Consider the following 26,297-nt stretch of genomic DNA (forward strand, 5'->3'; position numbering starts at 1 on the left):
CCCATCTCATGTTTGCTTCTTTATTGGTTCTTTTCTGCTTTCTTAGGCCAATAAAATACTTTTATTACTCCGTTTTATTGCCTCTTTTTCTTTCTCTCTCTCCCTTTCTTTCTGTATATGGATGTGTATACTAGTGATTGCTCTTAGGATTATAGTACACATCCTTTACTTATCACAGGCTAGTTCTAACTAATATTATACTATTTCATGTAGAATATAAGAATCTTCCAACAATAGAACTCCATTTATCCCATCCAATTCTTAACACTACTATCATAATCTACCATTGCATATGTTAGAAATGCTACAGCACAGTTATTATTTTTGCTTGAATCATCTTTTTAAAATTTTTTAAAAATAAAATATATTTCATTGACCATTTTCAACAATCTTTATTTCTTCTTATAATTCTAAGTTTTATCCTCACCCCAGTGAACCTTCTTCAGCACTTCTTTTAGTGTGTGACGACTATAAACAAAGTCTTTCAGTTTAGAGTCATCTGAAAAATATGTCCTCCCTGTCCCTCATCATCTCCCAAAGTTTGCCCAAATTCATGTCCATTGCATCAGTGAGGCCATCCAGTCATGTCGTTCTCTGATGGCTTCTTCTCCTTCTGCCCTCAAATCTTTCCTAGCATCAGGGACTTTTCCAAAGAGCTGGCTGTTTGCATCAAGTGACCAAAACACTGGAGCTTCAGCATCAATCCTTTCAATGAGTATTCAGAGTTGATTTCCCTTAAAATTGACTGGTTTGATCTCCTTGCTGTCCAAGGGACTCTCAGGAGTCTTCTCCAGCACCACAGTTCGATACTTTTTAATTGGTACTTTCTTATAACTTATATTTCTCTTTTGAGATTTCCAACTTGTTTGCTCATTATGTCCCTGTTTTCCTTTAAATCCTTGAACATGTTTATAGTTACCATTTAAAAAATTAAATCCTAACTCCAAAATTTTAGTTATCTCAAGATCTCTTTCTTTTGCTTGTTTTTTTTTTTTTTGTCTTTATTATGGGTCCCATTTTCCTACTTCTTTGCACATGTAGTAGTGTTTTTATTGAATATTGCATGTTATGGACAATATAGTGTAGAGCATCTGGATTATGCTGTCTCTCCTTTAAAGCTACAACTTTTTTTTCTGACCAGCAACTACATAGCTGGATAATTCTCCTGATTCATTGGGCTTCATTTTATGCTTTGTTTGGAAAAGTATATATTCATTTGACTTAACTATAGGATATAGTCTTATTCCTGGCTCCTAAAGAGTGGCCTTTCTGAGGTCTCAGCTTAATGACTAATGTGCTCAGTGAAGTTTTTCCACTATGACTGGACCAAAACTTCAATGTCTTTTAGCTCTGCATAATCTCTGGCATTTCTATTCATTTCTTAACTCCACATCAGCTGCTGTCTTGTTGGATCTCGGGTTCTTGCAGAATCTTAATATAAGTCTCAGACCAGCTCTTAGTCAAAGGCTGTAGAGAATCTGTGCACTGACTTCTGAGACCTTCATCTGTACAGCTTACTTCTCTCAGAAATCCTATTCTGCTAATTCCAGCAACCTTTACAACCCCTCTGTTTTAATTTCTACCTCCTCAGCTCAGTGAGACTGATGTTTTTCACTTGGGCTTCACAACCCTGTGCCACATGCAAGGAAGGTCCCATAGCCATAAAACAAGGTTGAATGTCGTGCTTATCTCATGACGTCTGGACTTTTCAGGACTCTAGTCCTGCACTGCCTATTATCCAATGCCTATTAATAAAAAGAGCCACCACATATTTTGTTCAGCTTTAAAATGAAAGAGTAAATTCAACAGCAGTTACCCCATGACAGCCTGGAAGTACATGTCTAAAAGAGGAGACTCATTGTTTTACTCCTTGCATCTTATTTCATCAGTTCTTTTTATTTTATTTTTTGCTACTACCCCACTAAACACATTCAAATATACACCTACACTTTGACACTTTTGGAATAATAATGCTTTCTATGTGGTTTTTTTCTCTCACAGCCTCATTGAAAATTGATTTTGCTTAAAAAAACTTTTAAACATGTTTTAATTTATCCTGTATCAATATCAATGTCAAATTTACAGTTACAAATATGGATCCTCCTTGTTTGACATTGAAACTTTACCATATTTTACTTTCTCTTTTCCACCTCTCTCCTCACCCAATATTTCTAGGGAAATTTTCTTTTATAGTATACATTTGTCTTTTTAAAATTCTTTGTTATAAATTGACTTAGTTTCACAACCACATTAAAAACAATTCTTTAGACTTAAATCTAAGGTTTTATTGCTCACTGCACTTTTTTCTAAGAACATAGCTTCATCTTTATTAAATTCTATATTTTGATGAGTTTTTTCTTTAAGGTCTACTTTAAGTTACATTTTTTCCGAAAAGCATACATGAGTCATATAATTTCTAAATTCTTAAAAATCTGAACCAGACTTTCATTTGGCCTTGCCTTTAGATAATAGCTTGGTTCAGTCTATAATTCTTAGAACATAATTCTTTTGCTTCAGAAGTCTTTACATTCTCTCTGAGGTTTTCTGGCATTAGTGTTGCAAATAAGAAAACTAATGTTATGCTTTTGGTGACTCCCCCTCTTTTTTTTTTTTTTTTTTTTTACAGTTGGCTGTTTCCAGCATTTTCTCTTTATCCAAGACATGGAAAACCATCTGAATATGATTCCTTTTCATTATATCTGCCCAGTCTTTGGTAAGCTTTCTCCATGTAAACAATGAATCCGTCAACTCTGAAATTATTTTTAATTATTGTTTTTCATTCATTCATGCTATTTTCTCTTTCTGGAACTCCTGTAACAATATTGCTTCTCCTGCTTCAAGTTTTTCTGTCAACTTTTCTCTTGAATTTCCAACTCTCAGAGTTCTAGAAGAATGTCCCATAGTTGCTTTTTCTTTTCTCCTTCCATTTATTTATTTGGCTTCATCAGGTCTTGGTTGCAGCATGTGGAATCCTCATTGTGGCTCACCGACTCTGTAGGTGCGGCACATGGGCTCAATAGTTGTGGCACACAGGCTGTCAAGTTGCTTCTCACTGGCTCCAGAGTACATGGGCTTCAGTAGTCGTGGAATGCGAGCTTAGTTGCTCTGCGGTATGTGGGATCTTAGTTTCCTGACCAGGGATCGAACACACATCTCCTTTATTAAAAGGTGAATTCTTAACCACAGGACCACCAGGGAAGTCCCAGTTACTCTTCTTTTTAATTTCTTTATTTTTACTTTAATTTTTAAACAAAATTAATACATGATGCTTTTTGAACCTAAGAAAATTAGCTCCCCCACCCTCAAGTTCTTCCCTTTATTCTACAGCATCTCTGATTTACTGCTACTGCTGCTGCTGAGTCGCGTCAGTCGTGTCTGACTCTGTGCGACCCCATAGACAGCAGCCCACCAGGCTCCCTCGTCCCTGGATTCTCCAAGCAAGAACACTGGAGTGGTTGCCATTTCCTTCTCCAATGCATGAAAGTGAAAAGTGAAAGTGAAGTTGCCCAGTCGTGTCCACCTCTAGCAACCCCATGGACTACAGCCTACCAGGCTCCTCTGTCCATGGGATTTTCCAGGCAAAAGTACTGGAGTGGGGTGCCATTGCCTTCTCCGCTGTTTTACTAGAAGGTGTTTAATCTGAGTGCTCAATATTTGATTCCCTTCATTTGAACTACTGAATATCTCAATTTCCCTGACAATTTTTCTCTTAGAGAGGAAGAATTAGTTTTTCCAAGATGTACACCCGAAATGTGAATAGTGGATCACCAGTGATCCCCTCATTCACTCCTACCTGTGCTATTTCCATCTCTGACTGTTAAGCTTCATAGATTCAGGTGAGAAGTTTCTGATCATATCACATAATGATCTTTTTATATTTCTTTTACATCCCTTGGGTTGTTTCTTTATGAAACGGGAAAGAAGAAGACAGCAAACATGTAATCAGGATACCATCTTTGTCACAGCAGTTTCTATTTATTTTCCTATACTGTGACAAGAAAATTTTATATTTGTTTCCCACTTAAAATTCTTTAAAACAAAAGTTGGATATAGTCCAAGCTCCTTCCTTATAGACAAGAAAGAAGGTTGTTCTGTTTCCAACAATCTTATGAAAAGAGTCTCTTGTGAAGAGGAAGGGGGAAGACATTTTTAAGTGACTTTCCTCCCACTGAAAACACTTTGACATGCTTTCCTTGAAACCATCTTTACAATCTTGAATTTACTGTGGATTCCTATGTGCAACAGCCTAAACAAGGATAGGGAAATATGTCCATGAAAGTTAACCTCTGCTGAATACAACCATGAAGTGGGACAAACACTGGGAACATCTGTATTTTATACTGCCAATATGTTCTCTCCTTTTCTGGAAGCACAGGATGTCTTTACTCTGTCAGCTGCAAAAATATTATCTCTCTGCAGGAATGAAGCAAGTGTGGAATATATATTATGCTACCACATTACATGCATACCTAAGCAGAAAACAAAGAAAATAACCATTTAATATATAACTCAATTTTGCCTCCAGGGACAGATAAAAATTTTTATTATAATACCCAAATGGTATAGTACATAAATATACATGGGGAATGTGATAGGGCCAACCTAGGCTCTTTTGGCCAGATGCTAGTGGCTAAAAATTTATCATCTAACCTCATCCTAATCTTTTTCCCTCTCACAGACATGAGGTAGGCTATATTTTTTATGAGGGCAAGGAATTTGGGGCAACGAAGACCCAAATACATCACCATTGTTCAGCAGATCATTAATTTCTAAATGTCTGTGGAAAATTACTATTGACTGATATCTTTCAGTTTCATTTCAAACATAATACCTTATACTGTTTACTTGAATAAAGAATATGGTTAAAAGAAAACAGTAACTAAACTGGTATTTAATAACTTCAGATGATTCTAGCATGCATTGGAGAAGGAAATGGCATCCCACTCCAATATTCTTGCATGGAGAATCCCAGGGACAGAGGAGCCTGGTGGGCTGCCGTCTATGGGGTCGCACAGGGTCGGATACGACTGAAGCGACTTGGCGGCGGCAGCAACAGCAGTGATGTTTATCCATTTTTAATTCAATAACTTTTCATCTGGAATCTTAACCTTAATCAGCATTCTGCTGGCAGCTGCTTTATTTAAGACTCGAGCTTATACAAACAAAAATAAGAGAAGCTTTTACCTAGATTACAATTTACAGTTAACTTTTGCAGATCACACAACTCACTTGAATGTATAAATCTCTACAATTCCATTATATATGTTTCTTAAAAGTCTGAAATGCTTTTAACCAGAAAAGAGGTTAAACAGGAAGAGGTATTCTCGATGAGGAATCTTGATGTTGCTCAGTTATTTGCAACATGTTGGAAATGGCTCTTCTAACACTGGTTCTGTCTTTGAAAGCCCATACAGAGCAATAACATGACTTTCCTAGAGGCAATAAGTGAAAACGTTCCCAGGATAATGCCACAGACTTACTACTTTCTACGTAAGTTGCATTTTTTTTGAATTATCAAATTGAAATATTTGTCAACACATAATACCCTGTTTCTTTGTATTCTCACATTCACCTACTCTTGTTTTAACTCTGACAGTGTCTTCACACTATTTCTTCTCTATAAGAAACTTTTTGGAGTCAAATAATCCATCCATATAAAATGTATTAGGATCATCCTCCACAATACAGGGGGTTAAATTTATTGTTACTGTAATCCGCATTGCTCTGCCTCCATGTACCAGACACTCAAGTGTCTCTGGAAGCCTCCAAAAGGTGTTCAGCAAAGAAACTACAGCCTCTGGGATCATCAGGGCTTCCCTCTGAGATGCTATCCAGTCTTGCACTAACGTTGCCTCCCGGGAGCAATTCAAAGCTATCACGCTTTTAATACACCAAATAACTGTGCTGCATTCCCTTCATAGTTTATAAAAGTCTTCATAAAAACAATGACTTCATCATCAGTCATAGTTCAGCTTTTCACAGGGCTCAAAAATTAGTCCTTGGGCCATGTGGGAGATAGCACCAAGTAACGCCTCACCACCTGTCCCTCTCCCCAGGGCCTTAGAACACAACATCTCTTTAAACCAAAAAGAAAAAGGAAAAAAAAGAAAAAGTGAGGTCACCCAAACAGACACCCAGGCAGACTCCAGATCCCAGTTTCTGCTCAGCCAGAGCTCCTTACTTCATTTGTAAATATTTAAAGATCACCGCCTCGTCAATGAACAACCTGCTGTTGCTCCATGAACATCCTACTGGCATGCCTACCTGAAAATTAAGCTAGCAGAGAGGAAAGCAAGTGAGGAGATGAGAGGCCTCCTCACCTGAGCCCTCAACCAGCAGTCACCTTTGGTCTCCCCAGTTGCATGTGCCAGTAAATTCTCATTTTTCTTTAAGTCAGTTCGAATTTGGATTTATATCACTTGCAATTGAAATAAACTTGACTAATATACTGATAATTATCAAATTCCATTGGGCTATGTAAATATCATTGCCTTGGGAACTTGAAACAACAAATTCCTGAGATTTCCAACCGTGAAAACTACAGCCTGATGAGTGATTTAATTAAACATGTACATATAGATCACTCCCCACGCTATATACATAGAAATAAGGAGAGACAAATCTAAAGGAGATAGGGGGGGAAAAAAAAAACTTTTGCGTTTTGAAACAACGTATTAAGGAGAAGACATGTGCCCAATGTCTAGGACTGGGAAGATAAATGATTCCATTTTATGTTGTTATTAAATTGTATTACTCTTCATTAAATTTAAATGCATTTAGAGGAATTAAGCTTATCAAAAACTTGGCAGTGTGATATAAGCGATGATTCTTTGTTTATCTGACAACATCCTCCTGTGAGTTGATTCACAATTTTAATTTTGGAAGACAGTATTTCTTTGATGCGGACTGACAGAATGATGTGAACTGCTGCATCATTTTGCATGAAGTCATACTGACTGTGAAAGGAAACAGGGGCCAAGTGACTTAACCAATTTCTCAAGGAGCGTTATGAAAGTAATGTTTCTATACTGTCAGAGGGATCACATGAAATTAAGAACTGAAATTAAACTTCAGGAGACAGTCTCCTATCCTTTTGAAGATAAGCACAATGGAATTCTATAAAAGGAAAAACTTCTAAATATTCCTAGTGGAAAAGAACTATTTTGAAAAATATATTTTAAAATCATATATCAATACCAAGCACCTATTTGGGACACAGTGGTAAACAAAAGAAGTACATGAGACAACTTGCAGCCTAGGGAGAGAGGAAGCATTAGTCTAAGCACAGAGAATTGTAATTTCAATTGGGATAAATGTTACCAGAGAAATGTGCCTACCAGCATAGGAGACAACACTCTAAACAGACAGACCGGGGGAGGAGCCAAGATGGCGGAGGAGTAGGACGGGGAGAACACTTTCTCCCCCACAAATTCATCAAAAGAGCATTTAAACGTCGAGTAAATTCCACAAAACAACTTCTGAATGCCGGCAGAGGACATCAGGCACCCAGAAAAGCAATCCAACTCTTCGAAAGGAGGTAGGAAAAAATATAAAAGACAAAAAAAGAGACAAAAGAGGGAGGGACGGAGTTCCGTCCCGGGAAGGGGGTCTTAAAAAGAGAGAAGTTTCCAAACACCAGGAAACCTTCTCACTGCCGAATCTGTGCCGAGCTTTGGAAGCACAGAGGGCAACATAACAGGAAGAAAAAATAAATAAACAATTAAAACTCGAAGATTGCGAGTCCTACGGTAACTCCCCCAGCGGAGAAGCAGCGCAGACGCCTGCATGCGCCATTAGCAAGCGGGGGCTGGGCAGGGAGGCGCAGCGTGGGCTGCATCGCTTAGAGTAAGAATCTGGCCTGAATACCCTGAGCACTATCTGAGCGAAATAATTTGGGCTAGCAAACCAGACTGTGGGATATCTACCACGCGAAAAGCCAGCCCCAACCTAAGACACCGCCAGGCCCGCGCACGGAACAAAGAATTGAACAGAGATAGCCGGCTGCAGACCTTCCCCTTCCGGTGACAGGCAGCCAGAGTCGGAAGGGGGCAATCGCAGCCCCAGAGAGACATTATCTATAAAACTGTAAGCAGGCTTCTTTGCTAACTAAAACTTCTTGGGGGTCTGGACGGTCAACATCTGCCTGAGAAGGTGCGCCGGTTTTACACCCAGATAACCGAGTGGCGGGGAGGCGATAAGTCGCAGCATTGGTGCTCGCCAAACACCTCATCACTTGAGCTGCTCGGACCTGGGAAGAGCACAAAACTCAGGCCCAACTGAGTCTGCGCCTCTGAGGACTACCCGAGTGCCTGAACCTGAGTGGCTTGGACCTGGGAGGTACATGCAACCCAGGGCCAGCCTCGGATTGTTCCCGGCGGAACAACCTAGAGCCTGAGCAGTGTGGGCAGGGAGGCTACACGCGCCGTAAGCGGGGGCAGACCCAGTGTGGCTGAGGCACTGCGAGCGCACGCCAGTGTTATTTGTTTGCAGCATCCCTCCCTCCCTCCCCACAGCGCAACTGAACAAAGAGAAGAAATACAGCTCCACCCATCAGAACACCGACATAAGCTTCCCTAACCAGGAAACCTTGACAAGCCACCTGTACAAACCCACACACAGCGAGGAAAAGCCACAATAAAGAGAACTCCACAAACTGCCAGAATACAGAAAGGACACCCCAAACTCAGCAATTTAAACAAGATGAAGAGACAGAGGAATAGCCAGCAGATAAAGGAACAGGATAAATGCCCACCAAACCAAACAAAAGAGGAAGAGATAGGGAATCTACCTGATAAAGAATTCCGAATAATGATAGTGAAATTGATCCAAAATCTTGAAATTAAAATGGAATCACAGATAAATAGCTTGGAGACAAGGATTGAGAAGATGCAAGAAAGGTTTAACAAGGACCTAGAAGAAATAAAAAAGAGTCAATATATAATGAATAATGCAATAAATGAAATTAAAAACACTCTGGAGGCAACAAATAGTAGAATAACAGAGGCAGAAGATAGGATTAGTGAATTAGAAGATAGAATGGTAGAAATAAATGAATCAGAGAGAATAAAAGAAAAACGAATTAAAAGAAATGAGGACAATCTCAGAGACCTCCAGGACAATATTAAACGCTACAACATTCGAATCATAGGGGTTCCAGAAGAAGAAGACAAAAAGAAAGACCATGAGAAAATACTTGAGGAGATAATAGTTGAAAACTTCCCTAAACTGGGGAAGGAAATAATCACCCAAGTCCAAGAAACCCAGAGAATCCCAAACAGGATAAACCCAAGGCGAAACACCCCAAGACACATATTAATCAAATTAACAAAGATCAAACACAAAGAACAAATATTAAAAGCAGCAAGGGAAAAACAACAAATAACACACAAGGGAATTCCCATAAGGATAACAGCTGATCTTTCAATAGAAACTCTTCAAGCCAGGAGGGAATGGTAAGACATACTTAAAATGATGAAAGAAAATAACCTACAGCCCAGATTATTGTACCCAGCAAGGATTTCATTCAAGTATGAAGGAGAAATCAAAAGCTTCTCAGACAAGCAAAAGCTGAGAGAATTCTGCACCACCAAACCAGCTCTCCAACAAATACTAAAGGATATTCTCTAGACAGGAAACACAAAAATGGTGTATAAATTCGAACCCCAAACAATAAAGTAAATGGCAACGGGATCATACTTATCAGTAATTACCTTAAACGTAAATGGGTTGAATGCCCCAACCAAAAGACAAAGACTGGCTGAATGGATACAAAAACAAGACCCCTACATATGTTGTCTACAGGAGACCCACCTCAAAACAGGGGACACATACAGACTGAAAGTGAAGGGCTGGAAAAAGATTTTCCATGCAAATAGGGACCAAAAGAAAGCAGGAGTAGCAATACTCATATCAGATAAAATAGACTTTAAAACAAAGGCTGTGAAAAGAGACAAAGAAGGTCACTACATAATGATCAAAGGATCAATCCAAGAAGAAGATATAACAATTATAAATATATATGCACCCAACACAGGAGCACCGCAGTATGTAAGACAAATGCTAACAAGTATGAAACGAGAAATTAACAATAACACAATAATAGTGGGAGACTTTAATACCCCACTCACACCTATGGATAGATCAACTAAACAGAAAATTAATAAGGAAACACAAACTTTAAACAATACAATAGACCAGTTAGACCTAATTGATATCTATAGGACATTTCATCCCAAAACAATGAACTTCACCTTTTTCTCAAGCGCACATGGAACCTTCTCCAGGATAGATCACATCGTGGGCCATAAAGCTAGCCTTGGTAAATTCAAAAAAATAGAAATCATTCCAAGCATCTTTTCTGACCACAATGCAGTAAGATTAGATCTCAATTACAGGAGAAAAACTATTAAAAATTCCAACATATGGAGGATGAACAACACCCTACTGAATAACCAACAAATCACAGAAGAAATCAAAAAAGAAATCAAAATTTGCATAGAAACGAATGAAAATGAAAACACAACAACCCAAAACCTGTGGGACACAGTAAAAGCAGTCCTAAGGGGAAAGTTCATAGCAATACAGGCACACCTCAAGAAACAAGAAAAAAGTCAAATAAATAACCTAACTCTACACCTAAAGCAACTAGAAAAGGAAGAAATGAAGAACCCCAGGATTAGTAGAAGGAAAGAAATCTTAAAAATTAGAGCAGAAATAAATGCAAAAGAAACAAAAGAGACCATAGCAAAAATCAACAAAGCCAAAAGCTGGTTCTTTGAAAGGATAAATAAAATTGACAAACCATTAGCCAGACTCATCAAGAAACAAAGGGAGAAAAATCAAATCAATAAAATTAGAAACAAAAATGGAGAGATCACAACAGACAACACAGAAATACAAAGGATCATAAGAGACTATTATCAACAATTATATGCCAATAAAATGGACAACGAGGAAGAAATGGACAAATTCTTAGAAAAGTACAACTTTCCAAAACTCGACCAGGAAGAAATAGAAAACCTTAACAGACCCATCACAAGCACGGAAATTGAAACTGTAATCAAAAATCTTCCAGCAAACAAAAGCCCAGGTCCAGATGGCTTCACAGCTGAATTCTACCAAAAATTTAGAGAAGAGCTAACACCTATCCTGCTCAAACTCTTCCAGAAAATTGCAGAGGAAGGTAAACTTCCAAACTCATTCTATGAGGCCACCATCACCCTAATACCAAAACCTGACAAAGATCCCACAAAAAAAGAAAACTACAGGCCAATATCACTGATGAACATAGATGCAAAAATCCTAAACAAAATTCTAGCAATCAGAATCCAACAACACATTAAAAAGATCATACACCATGACCAAGTGGGCTTTATCCCAGGGATGCAAGGATTCTTCAATGTCCGCAAATCAATCAATGTAATACACCACATTAACAAATTGAAAAACAAAAACCATATGATTATCTCAATAGATGCAGAGAAAGCCTTTGACAAAATTCAACATCCATTTATGATAAAAACTCTCCAGAAAGCAGGAATAGAAGGAACATACCTCAACATAATAAAAGCTATATATGACAAACCCACAGCAAACATTATCCTCAATGGTGAAAAATTGAAAGCATTTCCTCTAAAGTCAGGAACAAGACAAGGGTGCCCACTTTCACCTTTACTATTCAACATAGTTTTGGAAGTTTTGGCCACAGCAATCAGAGCAGAAAAAGAAATAAAAGGAATCCAAATTGGAAAAGAAGAAGTAAAACTCTCACTATTTGCAGATGACATGATCCTCTACATAGAAAACCCTAAAGACTCCACCAGAAAATTACTAGAACTAATCAATGATTATAGTAAAGTTGCAGGATATAAAATCAACACACAGAAATCCCTTGCATTCCTATACACTAATAATGAGAAAACAGAAAGAGAAATTAAGGAAACAATTCCATTCACCATTGCAACGAAAAGAATAAAATACTTAGGAATATATCTACCTAAAGAAACTAAAGACCTATATATAGAAAACTATAAAACACTGGTGAAAGAAATCAAAGAGGACACTAACAGATGGAGAAATATACCATGTTCATGGATTGGAAGAATCAATATAGTGAAAATGAGTATACTACCCAAAGCAATTTATAGATTCAATGCAATCCCTATCAAGCTACCAACAGTATTCTTCACAGAGCTAGAACAAATAATTTCACAATTTGTATGGAAATACAAAAAACCTCGAATAGCCAAAGCGATCTTGAGAAAGAAAAATGGAACTGGAGGAATCAACCTACCTGACTTCAGGCTCTACTACAAAGCCACAGTTATCAAGACAGTATGGTACTGGCACAAAGACAGAAATATAGATCAATGGAACAAAATAGAAAGCCCAGAGATAAATCCACGCACATATGGACACCTTATCTTTGACAAAGGAGGCAAGAATATACAATGGATTAAAGACAATCTCTTTAACAAGTGGTGCTGGGAAATCTGGTCAACCACTTGTAAAAGAATGAAACTAGAACACTTTCTAACACCATATACAAAAATAAACTCAAAATGGATTAAAGATCTTAATGTAAGACCAGAAACTATAAAACTCCTAGAGGAGAACATAGGCAAAACACTCTCTGACATACATCACAGCAGGATCCTCTATGACCCACCTCCCAGAATATTGGAAATAAAAGCAAAAATAAACAAATGGGACCTAATTAAACTTAAAAGCTTCTGCACATCAAAGGAAACTATTAGCAAGGTGAAAAGACAGCCTTCAGAATGGGAGAAAATAATAGCAAATGAAGCAACCGACAAACAACTAATCTCAAAAATATACAAGCAACTCCTACAGCTCAACTCTAGAAAAATAAATGACCCAATCAAGAAATGGGCCAAAGATCTAAATAGACATTTCTCCAAAGAAGACATACAGATGGCTAACAAACACATGAAAAGATGCTCAACATCACTCATTATCAGAGAAATGCAAATCAAAACCACTATGAGATACCATTTCACACCAGTCAGAATGGCTGCGATCCAAAAGTCTACAAATAATAAATGCTGGAGAGGGTGTGGAGAAAAGGGAACCCTCTTACACTGTTGGTGGGAATGCAAACTAGTACAGCCACTATGGAGAACAGTGTGGAGATTCCTTAAAAAACTGGAAATAGAACTGCCTTATGATCCAGCAATCCCACTGCTGGGCATACACACTGAGGAAACCAGAAGGGAAAGAGATACGTGTACCCCAGTGTTCATCGCAGCACTGTTTATAATAGCCAGGACATGGAAACAACCTAGATGTCCATCAGCAGATGAATGGATAAGAAAGCTGTGGTACATATACACAATGGAGTATTACTCAGCCATTAAAAAGAATACATTTGAATCAGTTCTAATGAGGTGGATGAAACTGGAGCCTATTACACAGAGTGAAGTAAGCCAGAAGGACAAACACCAATACAGTATACTAACGCATATATATGGAATTTAGAAAGATGGTAACGATAACCCTGTATACGAGACAGCAAAAGAGACACTGATGTATAGAACAGGCTTATGGACTCTGTGGGAGAGGGAGAGGGTGGGAAGATTTGGGAGAATGGCATTGAAACATGTGAAATGTCATGTATGAAACGAGATGCCAGTCCAGGTTCAATGCACGATGCTGGATGCTTGGGGCTGGTGCACTGGGACGACCCAGAGGGATGGTATGGGGAAGGAGGAGGGAGGAGGGTTCAGGATGGGGAACACATGTATAATTTTTTTTTAATTAAAAAAAAAAAATCAATGCACAGTTTAAAAAAAAAAAAAGAAAAATCTTTAAATTTTGGCACTTGAGACAACAAGGCAAGACTGGCACTCTCCTTAACAACTAGAGAAATATGGACATCTTTTTAATAAATAATGCTGTATTTCTACCTACTGCAAATGGATTCTTTGCAATAAAATCTAATAATTTAAAAAAAAAAAAAAAAAAACAGACAGACCAAGGATGGATCTAGTGAAGGAGTGATATCTGAAGAATGAACAAGCACTAAGTAGGTAAAGAGAGAACAGGGCATTCCAGTGAGAGGGACGAGCCTCTCCAGAGGAGTGCAGAAGGGCAGGGTAAAAATCGGAGGGCTGAAAGGACTGTGCACCCAGAACCTAGGGGAAAGAGGTGAAGAGTGAGGAGGGGCAGACTGAGAAGGAATGGTTTAAAGCATTAGTCGCTCAGTCATGTCCAACTCTTACTGACCCCATGGACTACAGAATGCCAGGCTCCTCTGTGCATGGAATTTTCCAGGCAAGAATACTGGAGTGGGCAGGTAGCCATTCTCTTTCTCCAGAGGATTTTCCCAGCCCAGGGATTGAACCCCGTCTCCTATATTGTAGGCAGATTCTTTACCATCTGAGCTACCAGGGAAGTCTGTAGGAGTGGTAAGTTTCCTCCTAAAACAATGGACAGAACTTAAAGGGTTTTAAGTGGAGCCTGGAAAGGTCAATTTTGCATTTAAAAAAAAATCGTTTTGGCTTCCGGCTGAATGATAAAATGGGAGGTGGAGTTGGGATGCTGGCAAGGGAAAATGGTAGCTGGGCTGAGTAAGAGTGGGGATGAGGTCAAAATACAGAAAAGCAGAGACAGAATCTGTCATGACAGTTTACTTTCATCATGTACTGAGAATCAGCACCATGAAATCTGACTGAAACAGTAGGGAAGATTTAAAATATATAAAGACAAGTAGACAGAATAATATAATGAACCTCTCTGTACTCAACACTTAGCTCCAACTCTGGGCTAATCTTGTTTGACCTATACCCTGACTCATTTTTCTACTCCTATATATATTTTTTAAATTATGAACATTTCAAACCTTCAGAAAAGTTGTGAGAACAGTATAACACCAATTTATCATTAATCTAGAGTCACTAATTGTTAACATTCTGTTAACTTGTTCTACGTATGTGTGGTGGTAGTGTTGTTTAGTTGCTAAGTCGTGTCTGACTCTTTGTGATCCCATGGACTATAGCCCATCAAGCTCCTCTGGCCATGGGATTTTCCAGATAAGAATACTGGCAGGAGTTGCCGTTTCCTTCTCCAGGGATCTTCCTAACCCAGAGATGGAACCTGTGTCTCCTACATGGGCAGGTGGATTCTTTACCCTGGAGCCACCAGGGAAACCCACTTAATATACAGTTCATATTTTAAAAGCATCCTATTTGTCCTAATAACCTTCTCTATAGCTGGTTTTACTCCTGACCCAGAATCCAAACAAGGATTATGCACTGCATTTTATGGCTCTGCTTCTCTATCTTCCAATCTTAAACAGTTCCTCAGCCTTTTTGTCTGTCTTAACACTGATGCCTTTGAAGAATCTAGGCCAGCTACTTTGCAGGCTGTCCTTTAATGTGGGTTTGTCTGTTTCTTCATGATTAGATTCAGGTGACACATTTGGCAGTACCATCACATAGGTGGTATTGTGTCCTTCTCCATGTATCACATCAGGAGCCATATGATGTCAGTTGTACCACTATTAATGATGATTCTTTCACTTTTTCAACAGGTTGAATTCATATCCTGTAGACATAATCCATTACTGAGGAAACCAGACAAGCGCTGCAAAATATAATTTCTATTTCCCTGTGAGCATCTTAATGCCAAGAGATATTAACATAGGTCATTTATAAAGACAAAGCTTTGTCAGTTTTATTCACGGAAGGTGAATATAGATCATAAGTAGACACCGACTGGGAATGAATATCCCACAGCAAATTAGAAGTCGGCACACTTGGGAAGCTGGAATCCTAAGAAGAAGGAAAGTGTGGAGGTGAAGTGTGTGGCCTCAGAAACCAGACTGTCGGGGATGTGATCTGGTCATGCTGCTCACCACCTGTGTGACTTTGGACAAGTGACCTGCACTTTATGGATGTACTTCCATATCTGTGACATGGGTGATCAGAGAACCCATCTTCTACAGCTGATGTGGGCACTGAGTTGCTACATATACAATGTCTGACACACAGCAAGCTCTCAGAGGTGTGATGGTGATGCTTCCAGCGCAGGACCACTAAACTCCCTGTACTGACTCAAGGAAAAACCTAGGTCTTCTTTATTTAAAAAATAAATAAATAAATACTGCCTGGAAGTTGGACCCTGTTAGAAATATAATATAGCAAAATGTCAACATGTTTGCGTAAAATCACTAACATATCTAATGGGAACTACTTAGGGCAAAAGCGGAGAAGGCAATGGCACCCTACTCCAGTACTCTTGCCTGGAAAATCCCATGGACGGAGGAGCCTGGTGGGCTGCAGTCCATGGGGTCGAGAAGAGTCGGACACAACTGAGCGACTTCACTTTCACTTTTCACTTTCATGCATTGGAGAAAGAAATGGCAACCCACTCCAGTGTTCTTGCCTGGAGAATCCCAGGGACGGGGGAGCCTGGTGGGCTGCCGTCTGTGGGGTCGCACAGAGTCGGACACAACTGAAGTGACTTAGCGTAGCATAGCGTAGGGCAAAAGAGTTTGATTTTTAACCATCAGCTAACAAGCTCTTTTATTTTCCAAATAAGAAATGGTAACCTTAACAGTGAAATGTGTCCAGTGACATTTCCCACTGAAGATTTTATTACCTCCTGTTCATTAGTGATATATATGTGATCTGTCTGGTGAGTGAGTATACAAATAATATTTACACTCCCATGGAAAGATTTAAATCACAACTAGAAAAAGGCCTGCTCAGAGATTTAGTCAAGGATCCAGCCTAGTCTCAGAAATCACTTCTTAAACCTTTCAATTACAACTTGGTTGTAAATTTTCCAAGGTATTTTTCTGCTTAGGGAACCCAACCACAGCACACTTACCCACTGTCTATTACACCTCAAACCCTCTCCACTTACCAACACCCCAAACATATACAGTATGCCTTCTTTTTATTCATTATCTTTGATTTTTTTCAGCTGACTCCATTTGTCAACGTTAAATAACTTCCATCACAGGCATAAATTTTACAGTCACAAAAGCTAAAGGTACAAACATAAACCTCCCTTTATTTGTTCAAAACTGACTTAGCTCACAAGCCTCCATTGCCACAGATGGGAGAATACCTAACTTTGTCAATTTAAAGAAAACTCAGACATTTCTGGGTTTTCTCAGTTTCTTTGGATAAATACACTCTTTCTTGTTTCCTTCTGTTCTTTCCATCGATCCTCTCAATGTGGGGATAGGTGGTCATAACTATAAGTGAGGGGCAGCACATACTGCAGAGAAGAGGGAGCTCAGCCTAGAAGAGAAGATAGTAAAATAGTCCAGTAAGGGCCCAACCACAAGATCAATGAGAGTGATAGGGGAGAAGAGTGAATATAAAAAAGCACAAAGGGAGCAGACAGAACAAAAACTCAGACAGCTTCTGAGAGGAAGCGATTTTTAAATCAGGGTAAGTAGGAGTTAGCTGGTTTGAGAAGATGGGGAAGGAAGTCACAGGGACCATTGATTAAAGTGTGGAATCAGGGAAACTGTGACATGCTTGGGAAAGGCAAGCAGCTCCCTGTGACTGGAGCACAAAGAAGGTCTGATAGAGCAGGGAAGAGATAAATCTAGAGAGGTGAACAGAGGTGTACCTCAAGACAAGGAATGGGGATTGTATTCTCTAAACCAGGAGTCAGCAAACTGGACATGAAGTCCACACTGGCCTGATGCCTGGTTTTGTAAGCAGAGTTTGGTTGGACACAGTCATGCTCTTTTGTTTACATAATATTCACGCTGCTTTCTTACTACACCATCAGAGCCAAGGGCCTCTGATAGATGACATACAGCCATCAGGGCCTAAAATATTTATCCTCCATTCCTTTACATAAAAGGTTTGCTGACCCTGCTCCAATCCACTTGAGAAATATATGCATCTTCTTTATTGTTTTTGCATACATCATTTTTATTCTTTTTTTTATTGAAGCCTAATTGTTGTACAGAGACATTACTTTGCCAACAAAGGTCCATCTCATCAAGGCTATGGTTTTTCCAGCAGTCATGTATGGATGTGAGAGTTGGACTGTGAAGAAAGCTGAGCGCCAAAGAATTGATGCTTTTGAACTGTGGTGTTGGAGAAGACTCTTGAGAGTCCCTTGGACTGCAAGGAGATCCAACCAGTCCATCCTAAAGGAGATTAGTCCTGAGTGTTCACTGGAAGGACTAATGTTGAAGTTGAAACTCCAATACTTTGGCCACCTGATGCGAAGAGCTGACTCATTTGAAAAGACCCTGATGCGGGGAAAGATTGAAGGCAGGAGGAGGAGGTGCTTCACAATTCTGAAATTCCATTTAAAGTTATTATAAAATATTGACTATATTCCCATATTGTACAACATATTCTTGTAGTTTATTTTATACCTAATAGTTTGTACCTCTTACACCCTTACTCCTTTACTGCCCCTCTCCCTCCTCACTGGTAGCCACTAGTTTGTTCTATGAGTTTAATTCTTTTTTATTATATTCACTAGTATGTTATATTTTTTTAATTTCCCATATAAGAGGTATCATACAGTATGTCTTTCCCTGATTGACTTTATTTCACTTAGCATAATGCCTTCCAAGGCCATCCATGTTGATACAAACGGCAAGATTTTGTTCTTTTTATGGCTGAGTGGTGTTCTATTGTGTATAGATATACCACATCTTCTTCATCCATTCATCTGTTGATGGGTACTTAGGCTGCTTCCATGTCTTGGCAACTGTAAACAATGCTAGTATGAACACAGGGGTGCATGTATCTTTTCAAATTAGTGTTTTGTTTTGTTTTTTATACATACCCAGGAGTGGAATTGCTGGATCATGTGGTAATTCTATTTTTAGTTTTCTGAGAATCCTCCATACTGTTTTCCTCCATGGCTGCATTAATTTACATTCCCACCAACCATATCTGAGAGTTCCCTTTCTCCACATCCTCACCAAAATTCACTATTTGTGTTCTTTTTGATCATAGCCAATCTGACAGGTGTGAGGTGATATCTTCTGGTAGCTTTGCTTTGCATTTCCCTGATGATTAGCAATGTTGATCATCTTTTCATGTGCCTGTTAGCCATCTGCATTTCCTCCTTGGAAAAATGTCTATTCAGTTCTTCGACCATTTTTTAATTGGGTTATTTTTTGCTGTTGAGCTGTATGAGTTGCTTTTATGTGTTAGATATTAATTTCATATCTGTCATGCTATTTGCAAATATTTTCTCCCATTTGGTAGGTTGTCTTCATTTTGTTGATGGTTTCCTTTGCTGTATGTACCTTCTTTAAAAAACTTCTCAAAGACCTGAAGTGCCACTCAGATATCTTCAGTGTATTGATACTTATATTTGTGCAAACCTAAAACTAGCTGGAAGCATTTCATACTTATTGCTCTTACATAACTATATAAATTTGCATATTAAATTTACGCAAAACTGACATTCAAATGAATGGTATTAATTCAATATGACAGATAACATCTTTCATATGAAAACAAATTTCCACTCCTAACATGGGACTGGCTGCTGAGTACAGGTTCTTTTGAATTTAGCAACTTAAACTACTTGGACCACATGATGGTCTTCCATACTTAAACTAGGATAAACCTTTGTTAATATAACAAAAGACAGTGACTTCATTGAATTTCATCTGTCCCAAAAGCTTCATTTTGGGATACAAAGTCCCTCTGCTTTCTTTTTTGTGTTGGTTGTTGATAATTACTGTAATGCTCATTGGTACAATAAAAACACAAATACACATGCAGGCACTAAAATCTATCGGCAGTACTCAGTTCTAAGACAACCATTCAGGTGATCCACAATTGCTTATGTTTTTTCAATGTCATCTAGATAAAATCAAAGTAATTTTTAAAATAGCACAGAGAGCTACAGATTCTGGAGTACATGGAAGGCTAATGAAGAAATCTAACAGGTATTTAATGTGGCAACAATATAGCTAAAAGCAGCTAGTCTGAACTGCTGCTGCTGCTGCTGCTAAGTCGCTTCAGTCATGTCCGACTCTGTGCGACCCCATAGACGGCAGCCCATCAGGCTTCCCATCCCTGGGATTCTCCACGCAAGAACACTGGAGTGGGTTGCCATTTCCTTCTCCAATGCATGAAAGTGAAAAGCGAAAGTGAAGTCGCTCAGTCGTGTCCGACTCTTAGCGACCCCATGGACTGCAGCCTACCAGGCTCCTCCATCCATGGGATTTTCTAGGCAAAAGTACTGGAGTGGGGTGCCATTGCCTTCTCCGAGTCTGAACTAGGTGACCCCAAGAGGTGGCAGTGGGTTAGAGAAAAGAGGGCAAAGAGGAGAATTTTCAGTACCCTACCTGGACAAGACTCTAACATCAAATGGCTGTGGGGAGAAAGGAAGGCGAGGGAGGATACACAAATGATTTTCAGGTTCCTGGCCTGGACATGGGCATTCATCAAGGTGAACAAACACAGAAGAGGTGGAATTTTGTGAAGAAAACACTATGAATTCACCTCGGGCATGTTGAAACTAAGGCACCTGTGAAACTAAGTCTTTTTCCTAAATGGAGTTAGGTATATCAGACTACACAGTCATGAGCGAGGCCTGGCTCCAACTACAAGATCTGGTAGCTAGAAATAAGTGGCTGCTGAAGTATTTATATAGTTGCGCTGTACCACACATACAGAAGTAGAGTGAGAACAGAGAAAAGCACTAAAAGACGCTCAATAATGAATTATCTATTAGAGGCAGTTGTATAAATAACCACATGTATGCATCCACAAATATTATCAATTCAGGGTGATCTAGGCTGATAGAGGGAAACTGTAATATGCATAATATGAACTACCAACAGAAAAATCACTGTGCCTTTGGGTGGGTACACAGAAGACAGAAGAGTTTGCGAAAGATTTACTTCTGTTTGCTGAAAGTTGGTTTGCTCTTCCAGAAGGCGCATTAACTTAAATAAAAGGGCAAAACAGTATGGAATGTGGCAGTCACTGCTAGTTACCCACTCAGCATCCTTCCCCACTTCTTTCCTAACAGATCCTTAATTTTTCTCAAGGTTTTAGTGTGCCCAGGGGAGAACTGCATTCCCCAGCTTGCTTTGCACCTATGAATGGCCAAGCGACACTGTTCAGGTGAGTGAAATATAAGTAAACGTCAGCAGGTGAAACTTCTGGGAAGGTGTTTTAAATCTATTTAAAAGGTAAATAGACTCTGCTGCCTGGATGCTTTGTCCTTACCTTTCGTCCTGCTCGGAAACATCTCATTCAAGGTGGAGTAACCGTGTTGGGACCTTGAGGCCCCAAGGTAAGGATCACTGAGCAGAGATACAGGATGACCCTGGGGGCTTCATGGAGCCCCAGTATCAGCTCTAGATGTCCTACTTCCACATGGAAGTAAGAATAATAAAACCTCTAATTTTTGTCACCATTTTCTATTTCTTGAGGTCTACTGTAATTTCTCTCTACCCAGAAGCCCTTTTTGAAAATGGCCTTAGGTAAAATCTCTTCTTAAACAGCCTGTAAGTTAATATAAAGCCAGGGGGAAAAATGAAGAGTTGATTTTTTAGATACATAGATACAATAGGAAGACTGTCAACCCTGCTATTGGGTTATACAAAGCAAGGGGAAATGGGGGTGGGCAGCCAGGCTATGTTAAATAGCTTCCCTCTAAGACTGTGTCTATTAAATCACAAAATTCTAACACCCTCCACACCATGTTTTTATTTTTGGTTTGCGTTTTCCTCTCATCCTTAGCATGGTGGAAGGGGAAAAAAAAAGAACATAAATATGAATATTATTTCTTACTAACATTCAATGGTTTCTCATTGTCCACTCAACTTAAGAATGTGTAAGAGAGTGCCCTGGTTGCTCAAATGGTAGAAAATCCACCTACAATGCAGGAGACCTGGGTTTGATTCCTGGGTCAGTAAGATTCCCTGGGGAAGGGAATGGCAATCCACTCCATTATTCTTGCCTGGAGAATTCCATTGACAGAGGAGCCTGGCAGGCTACAGCCCATGGGGTTGAAGAGTCGGATACAACTGAGCAACTTAACACACACACACAAGATAGGGGGAAGTTGCTTATAATACAGGGAACTCAGCCTGGTTCTCTGTGGCACCCTAGAGAGGTGGCATGGGGGCTGCGGGGGAAATTCAAGAGGGAGGGGATATATGTATATTTGTGGCTGATTCACACTGTTGTATAGCAGAAACCAACACAACATTATAAAGCAATTATCCTCCAATATAAAAAAAAATTTAATTTAAATAAATTTTAATTTTAATAAATTTTTAAAAATAATATGTAAGATAATTTGTTGAACTATTAATTCATATGACCAGTATTTTCCTCCCCTATTCTAAGCAAGTAGAAAGGTTACCTGTTGGTACTTCAGGGGAGTTTTGTGGTAGAAGCCTGATGGTAAACTCACTTCTCCTCCTGCCTGCTGTGTGGAGCTCGACTCCTCAAGTGTACTAAGCTGGGGGAGGGAGGCAGAAGCAGGCACAGCAAAGGAGAGGACAGGACCGTGTACCAGAAAAGTACTGTGGTGTCCACAAACAGTGGGCACCCCTCATGCTCCTGATAGTACCTGGGTGAGAGGACGGGGCCTCCAAGGGGCATGACTGTGTGGTGGAATGAAGGAGGCCGTACCCTGGATGACAGGTTCCCACGTAAAGAAATATTCCTGCAGCCCCTAAAGAGCACAGGAAGAGAACCAATGCCATTTCAGCAGCTGTGACAGCTTTGACAAGAGGACTACCATGATGAGCCAAAACGTAGGGGCAGTTCCTCTGTTATTTGAGGAACCACAAAAGTTTCTGAGATATTGAGGGAAGGAAAGAGAATCCCCAACGAGAAGATGGAAGTTACTTCCGGTGAGGTGGGATAAAGGCTTGGAGAAGTATTGTGCACACTCCATCTTTGATTTAGGAGTTATTCCTACCACCAGTACCAATTCCTTCTACTGGTGTCTCAGCCTCAACAGCACAGTCTCCTTGAACTGGTAGTCCCAGACACTGGCTGCTCTTCTCCTGCGTGAATCCTATGCTCGCTGCTGCTGCTGCTGCTGCTAAGTCACTTCAGTCGTGTCCAGTTCTGTGGGACCCCATAGACAGCAGCCCACCAGGCTCCCCCGTCCCTGGGATTCTCCAGGCAAGAGTACTGGAGTGGGATGCCATTGCCTTCTCCACCTATGCTCACTAGGCTTTTTGCTCAGATTTTCTGCCCTTGGCCAAATTACATTCACTGGGTTAGTAAGTGAATGTTCAGATTTTTCTATCATCACTTTCCTTTCACAAAACCCTCTTTGATCCTGAAATCATAAGTCATAATTTCTTCCTTTTCATCTCCAAATTACTGACTTCTTCTCTTCTTGGGGTATTCACCTGGCACTACCTCATGCTACAATCTCCTATCTGCTCTCTCATTACACACACCTTTTAAAAAATGTATGGAACATCTACTGTGTACTCCGAGGACAGTGACTGTTTCCCAACTACCTAGCATAGTACCATATTACCAGCAAATACTTTGTGAGGGCCTGCTATGTCCCAGCCCTGAAACACTACAATAAACAGAACAAACAGAACATAAAGCCTGTCCCTGAGATTCTCCAAGTCTGAGTATCATGCACGGTCAAATGCTCACAAATGTGAACATAATAAATCCGCAGTGAGTACTTTTTGATACCATTTCTTAGGATTTTAAAGCTGCATCCAGCTAGTCAGAGGAAATTTTAGCAAAAGGGATAAGATAATTTTGTTGGGGAGATAATTTTCAATACTTCAGAATATGCTTATAATATCTGAGTAGTGGGGGCTGGGGAGGTGGTAACCACTGTACTTACTAGAAATATAAAATAGTAATAAAAGCTTCCAAGTGTGTTTTAATCAGTTCCATTTTGAGACTAGATAACTTTTATTTTCAAGATGAATGTGCAAATAAAAATATGATTCTTGAAATATTTGAAATCCATGAAAAATGCTGAGATGAAGGAACTCTTGTCCAAAAGCTACTTCCTCTTCTCAGGGCTTGTTTCCATAGCCTTTCATTCTTTTCTGCTGTCACTGCTGCTCTGGAATTTGCAGTTATGTGTAATAAGACTCCATTACAAATGTTTGTGGGTAAGTCAAGAAATGTTCACTGGGGATCTTGGCACAGGCCGCTTTAGAGACTCAACCCCTGATCTCCCTTCCCACGCTCCTCATCCTGTGCTCTGGCTCTCTTTCTCCTTGCCAATTCTCTGCTCTCCTGACTCTAACTGTTGGGGGCAGACTTTCTGTTTTCAATTTCCTAAATATGTCACAAATTCTCTATCTTAGTCAGCTAGAGAAGGAAGGAACTCTTTCCTTTGAAAACTTTCTGACTCTCTGCAACCTTATAGACTATACAGTCCACGGAATCCTTCAGACCAGAATACTGGAGTAGGTGGCCATTCTCTTCTCCAGGGGATTTTCCCAATCCAGGGATTGAACCCAGGTCTCCCGCATTGCAGACAGATTCTTTACCAGCTGATCCACCAGGGAAGCCTGAAGAAAGGAACACTGGCTTGAGGCCCAGACTCATTTGGTCATTTTTTTTTCATTCAATAAGTATTTTTAAGCATTTTCTATGAGTCATATATTGAACTAAGCCTTAGAAATCAATGGTGAATAAGACAGCAGACTTCCTGCCTTTAGGAAGCAGACATTCCAACAGAGAAAAACAATAAACAAGTACACAAATAATCGAGAAGATTTTGGATAATGATAAATGCTAAGAAAGAAAGAAATGGGGTAATCTGATAGATACTACCTGAAGCAGGAAAAAGGAATATGGTTGTCAGCGAAGGCTTTCCTGATATTTAAGCTTGAGACCTGATGGATGAGAAGGTACTACAAATTCTAAAGAAGGACATTTCAGGCATCTTATCCTAAGATGGGCTTCCCTTGTAGCTCAGATGGTAAGAATCTATCTGCAAAGCAGGAGACCTGGGTTCGATCCCTGGGTCATAAGATCCCCTGGAGAAGGAAATGGCAACCCACTCCAGTATTCTTGCCTGGAGAATCCCATGGACAGAGGAGCATGGTGGGCTACAGTCCACGGGGTCATGAAGAGTTAGACACGACTTAGCGACTAATACCACCAAAACCATCCTAAGGAATAAGAGCACAATATGTCTAAGGTACAGAAGACAGTGTGGCCAGAGACAGCCAGCAGGATAGAGAGGGACCCTCTGTGAGTTCAGTAGAAAAGGATTAGTTCACGGAGGGCCCAGGAGTCACAAGAGGAGTTTAGATTTTAATCTAAGAGTGTAGGAAGTATTTGATGTGCAGAGGAGCGACAGATTCCATTTTTTTTAAGATCACTATGTCTACTAGGTGGAGACTGGAGTTAGGAATACTAATTAAGAAACTGCTGCCTAAATTCAGGAAAGAGAAGGGGAAGGATTTCATAGTTTAGAGTTGGAACTTGCAGGACTTAAAGATGGATCCCTTGTGTGAGGTGGGAGAAAGTCACCAAGGTGGATCCTGGATGTTTGGCTTGAAGACTTTCATTGATGAGGATGCCACTTACTGAGATGGGAAAGCATTCCAAGCCTGTCTTGCCTGACCCTGGTCAATTTGGTCTCTTCAAGTTTGACATGAAGATACTGAAAGAGACAGAGTGGATGGCCTCAGATACTTCTTCAGCACTGAAACAGCATAGCACTATTGCACAATTGGACTACGATATGCTTCCCATTAGGAGAATAACACAAGCTTTGGAACAACAGAGGCCAGAAGCCCCATAAAGTTCCCACAAGCCCATAAAGTCACGCAACTTTGGTCAAAAAAAAAAAAAAAAACGCTCTGTGCCTCATCCTCCTCATCTGAAAAATGGCATCATAAAACTACCTTGCTTACCAGACTGCTGGGAGGGATAACTAATATGATTACCTAAGACTCCTAGAATATAATGCTGCTGCTGCTGCTGCTAAGTCGCTTCAGTTGTGTCCGACTCTGTGCGACCCCATAGATGGCAGCCCATATTATGGTGCTCAGTTAATTGCACATTCTCCTCTCCTTACAGACTTAAAACTTGTTCCTTCTCTCCTTTCCTCTACTTCACTTTGTAAACATCTAGACTCAATGATTTCTCTTCTTTCTGGTGATCAACTAATTCCAAGATTGGGGATGCCCAGAGGAGAACTTCACCTGAGTCCTTCCCTGAGGCAGTCTCTCACCCTTGACCTCTCTGCCTTCCCGCCTGGAAGCTGAGCACTGAAGAGGGAGGGCACCTCATCCAGCTCCAAGCCTTTGCACTCCAAGTTGTCCACATTGGAGTTTCATCATTCCAGCTTAACTTTGG

The 26,297-nt window shown here is 39.9% G+C and overlaps 1 protein-coding gene and 1 long non-coding RNA gene across 12 annotated transcripts in view; one reads left to right on the top strand and one right to left on the bottom strand.

Annotated features, from left to right (window-relative positions):
* The window catches only part of MEGF10 (multiple EGF like domains 10), a 480,748-nt gene that overhangs the window by 210,310 nt on the left and 244,141 nt on the right, over nucleotides 1–26,297 (bottom strand). The gene's annotated exons all lie outside the window — the stretch shown is intronic.
* On the top strand, nucleotides 7,366–16,138 carry LOC147368946 (uncharacterized). Its single transcript, XR_015166994.1, has 2 exons — nucleotides 7,366–7,537; nucleotides 15,551–16,138. It is a non-coding gene; the product is annotated as an uncharacterized LOC147368946 (long non-coding RNA).

This window comes from Bos grunniens, chromosome 7 (assembly GCF_055505025.1).
Source record: "Bos grunniens cultivar Pamir isolate PY7600 chromosome 7, Bosgru_T2T1.0, whole genome shotgun sequence".
Taxonomy (NCBI): domain Eukaryota; kingdom Metazoa; phylum Chordata; class Mammalia; order Artiodactyla; family Bovidae; genus Bos; species Bos grunniens.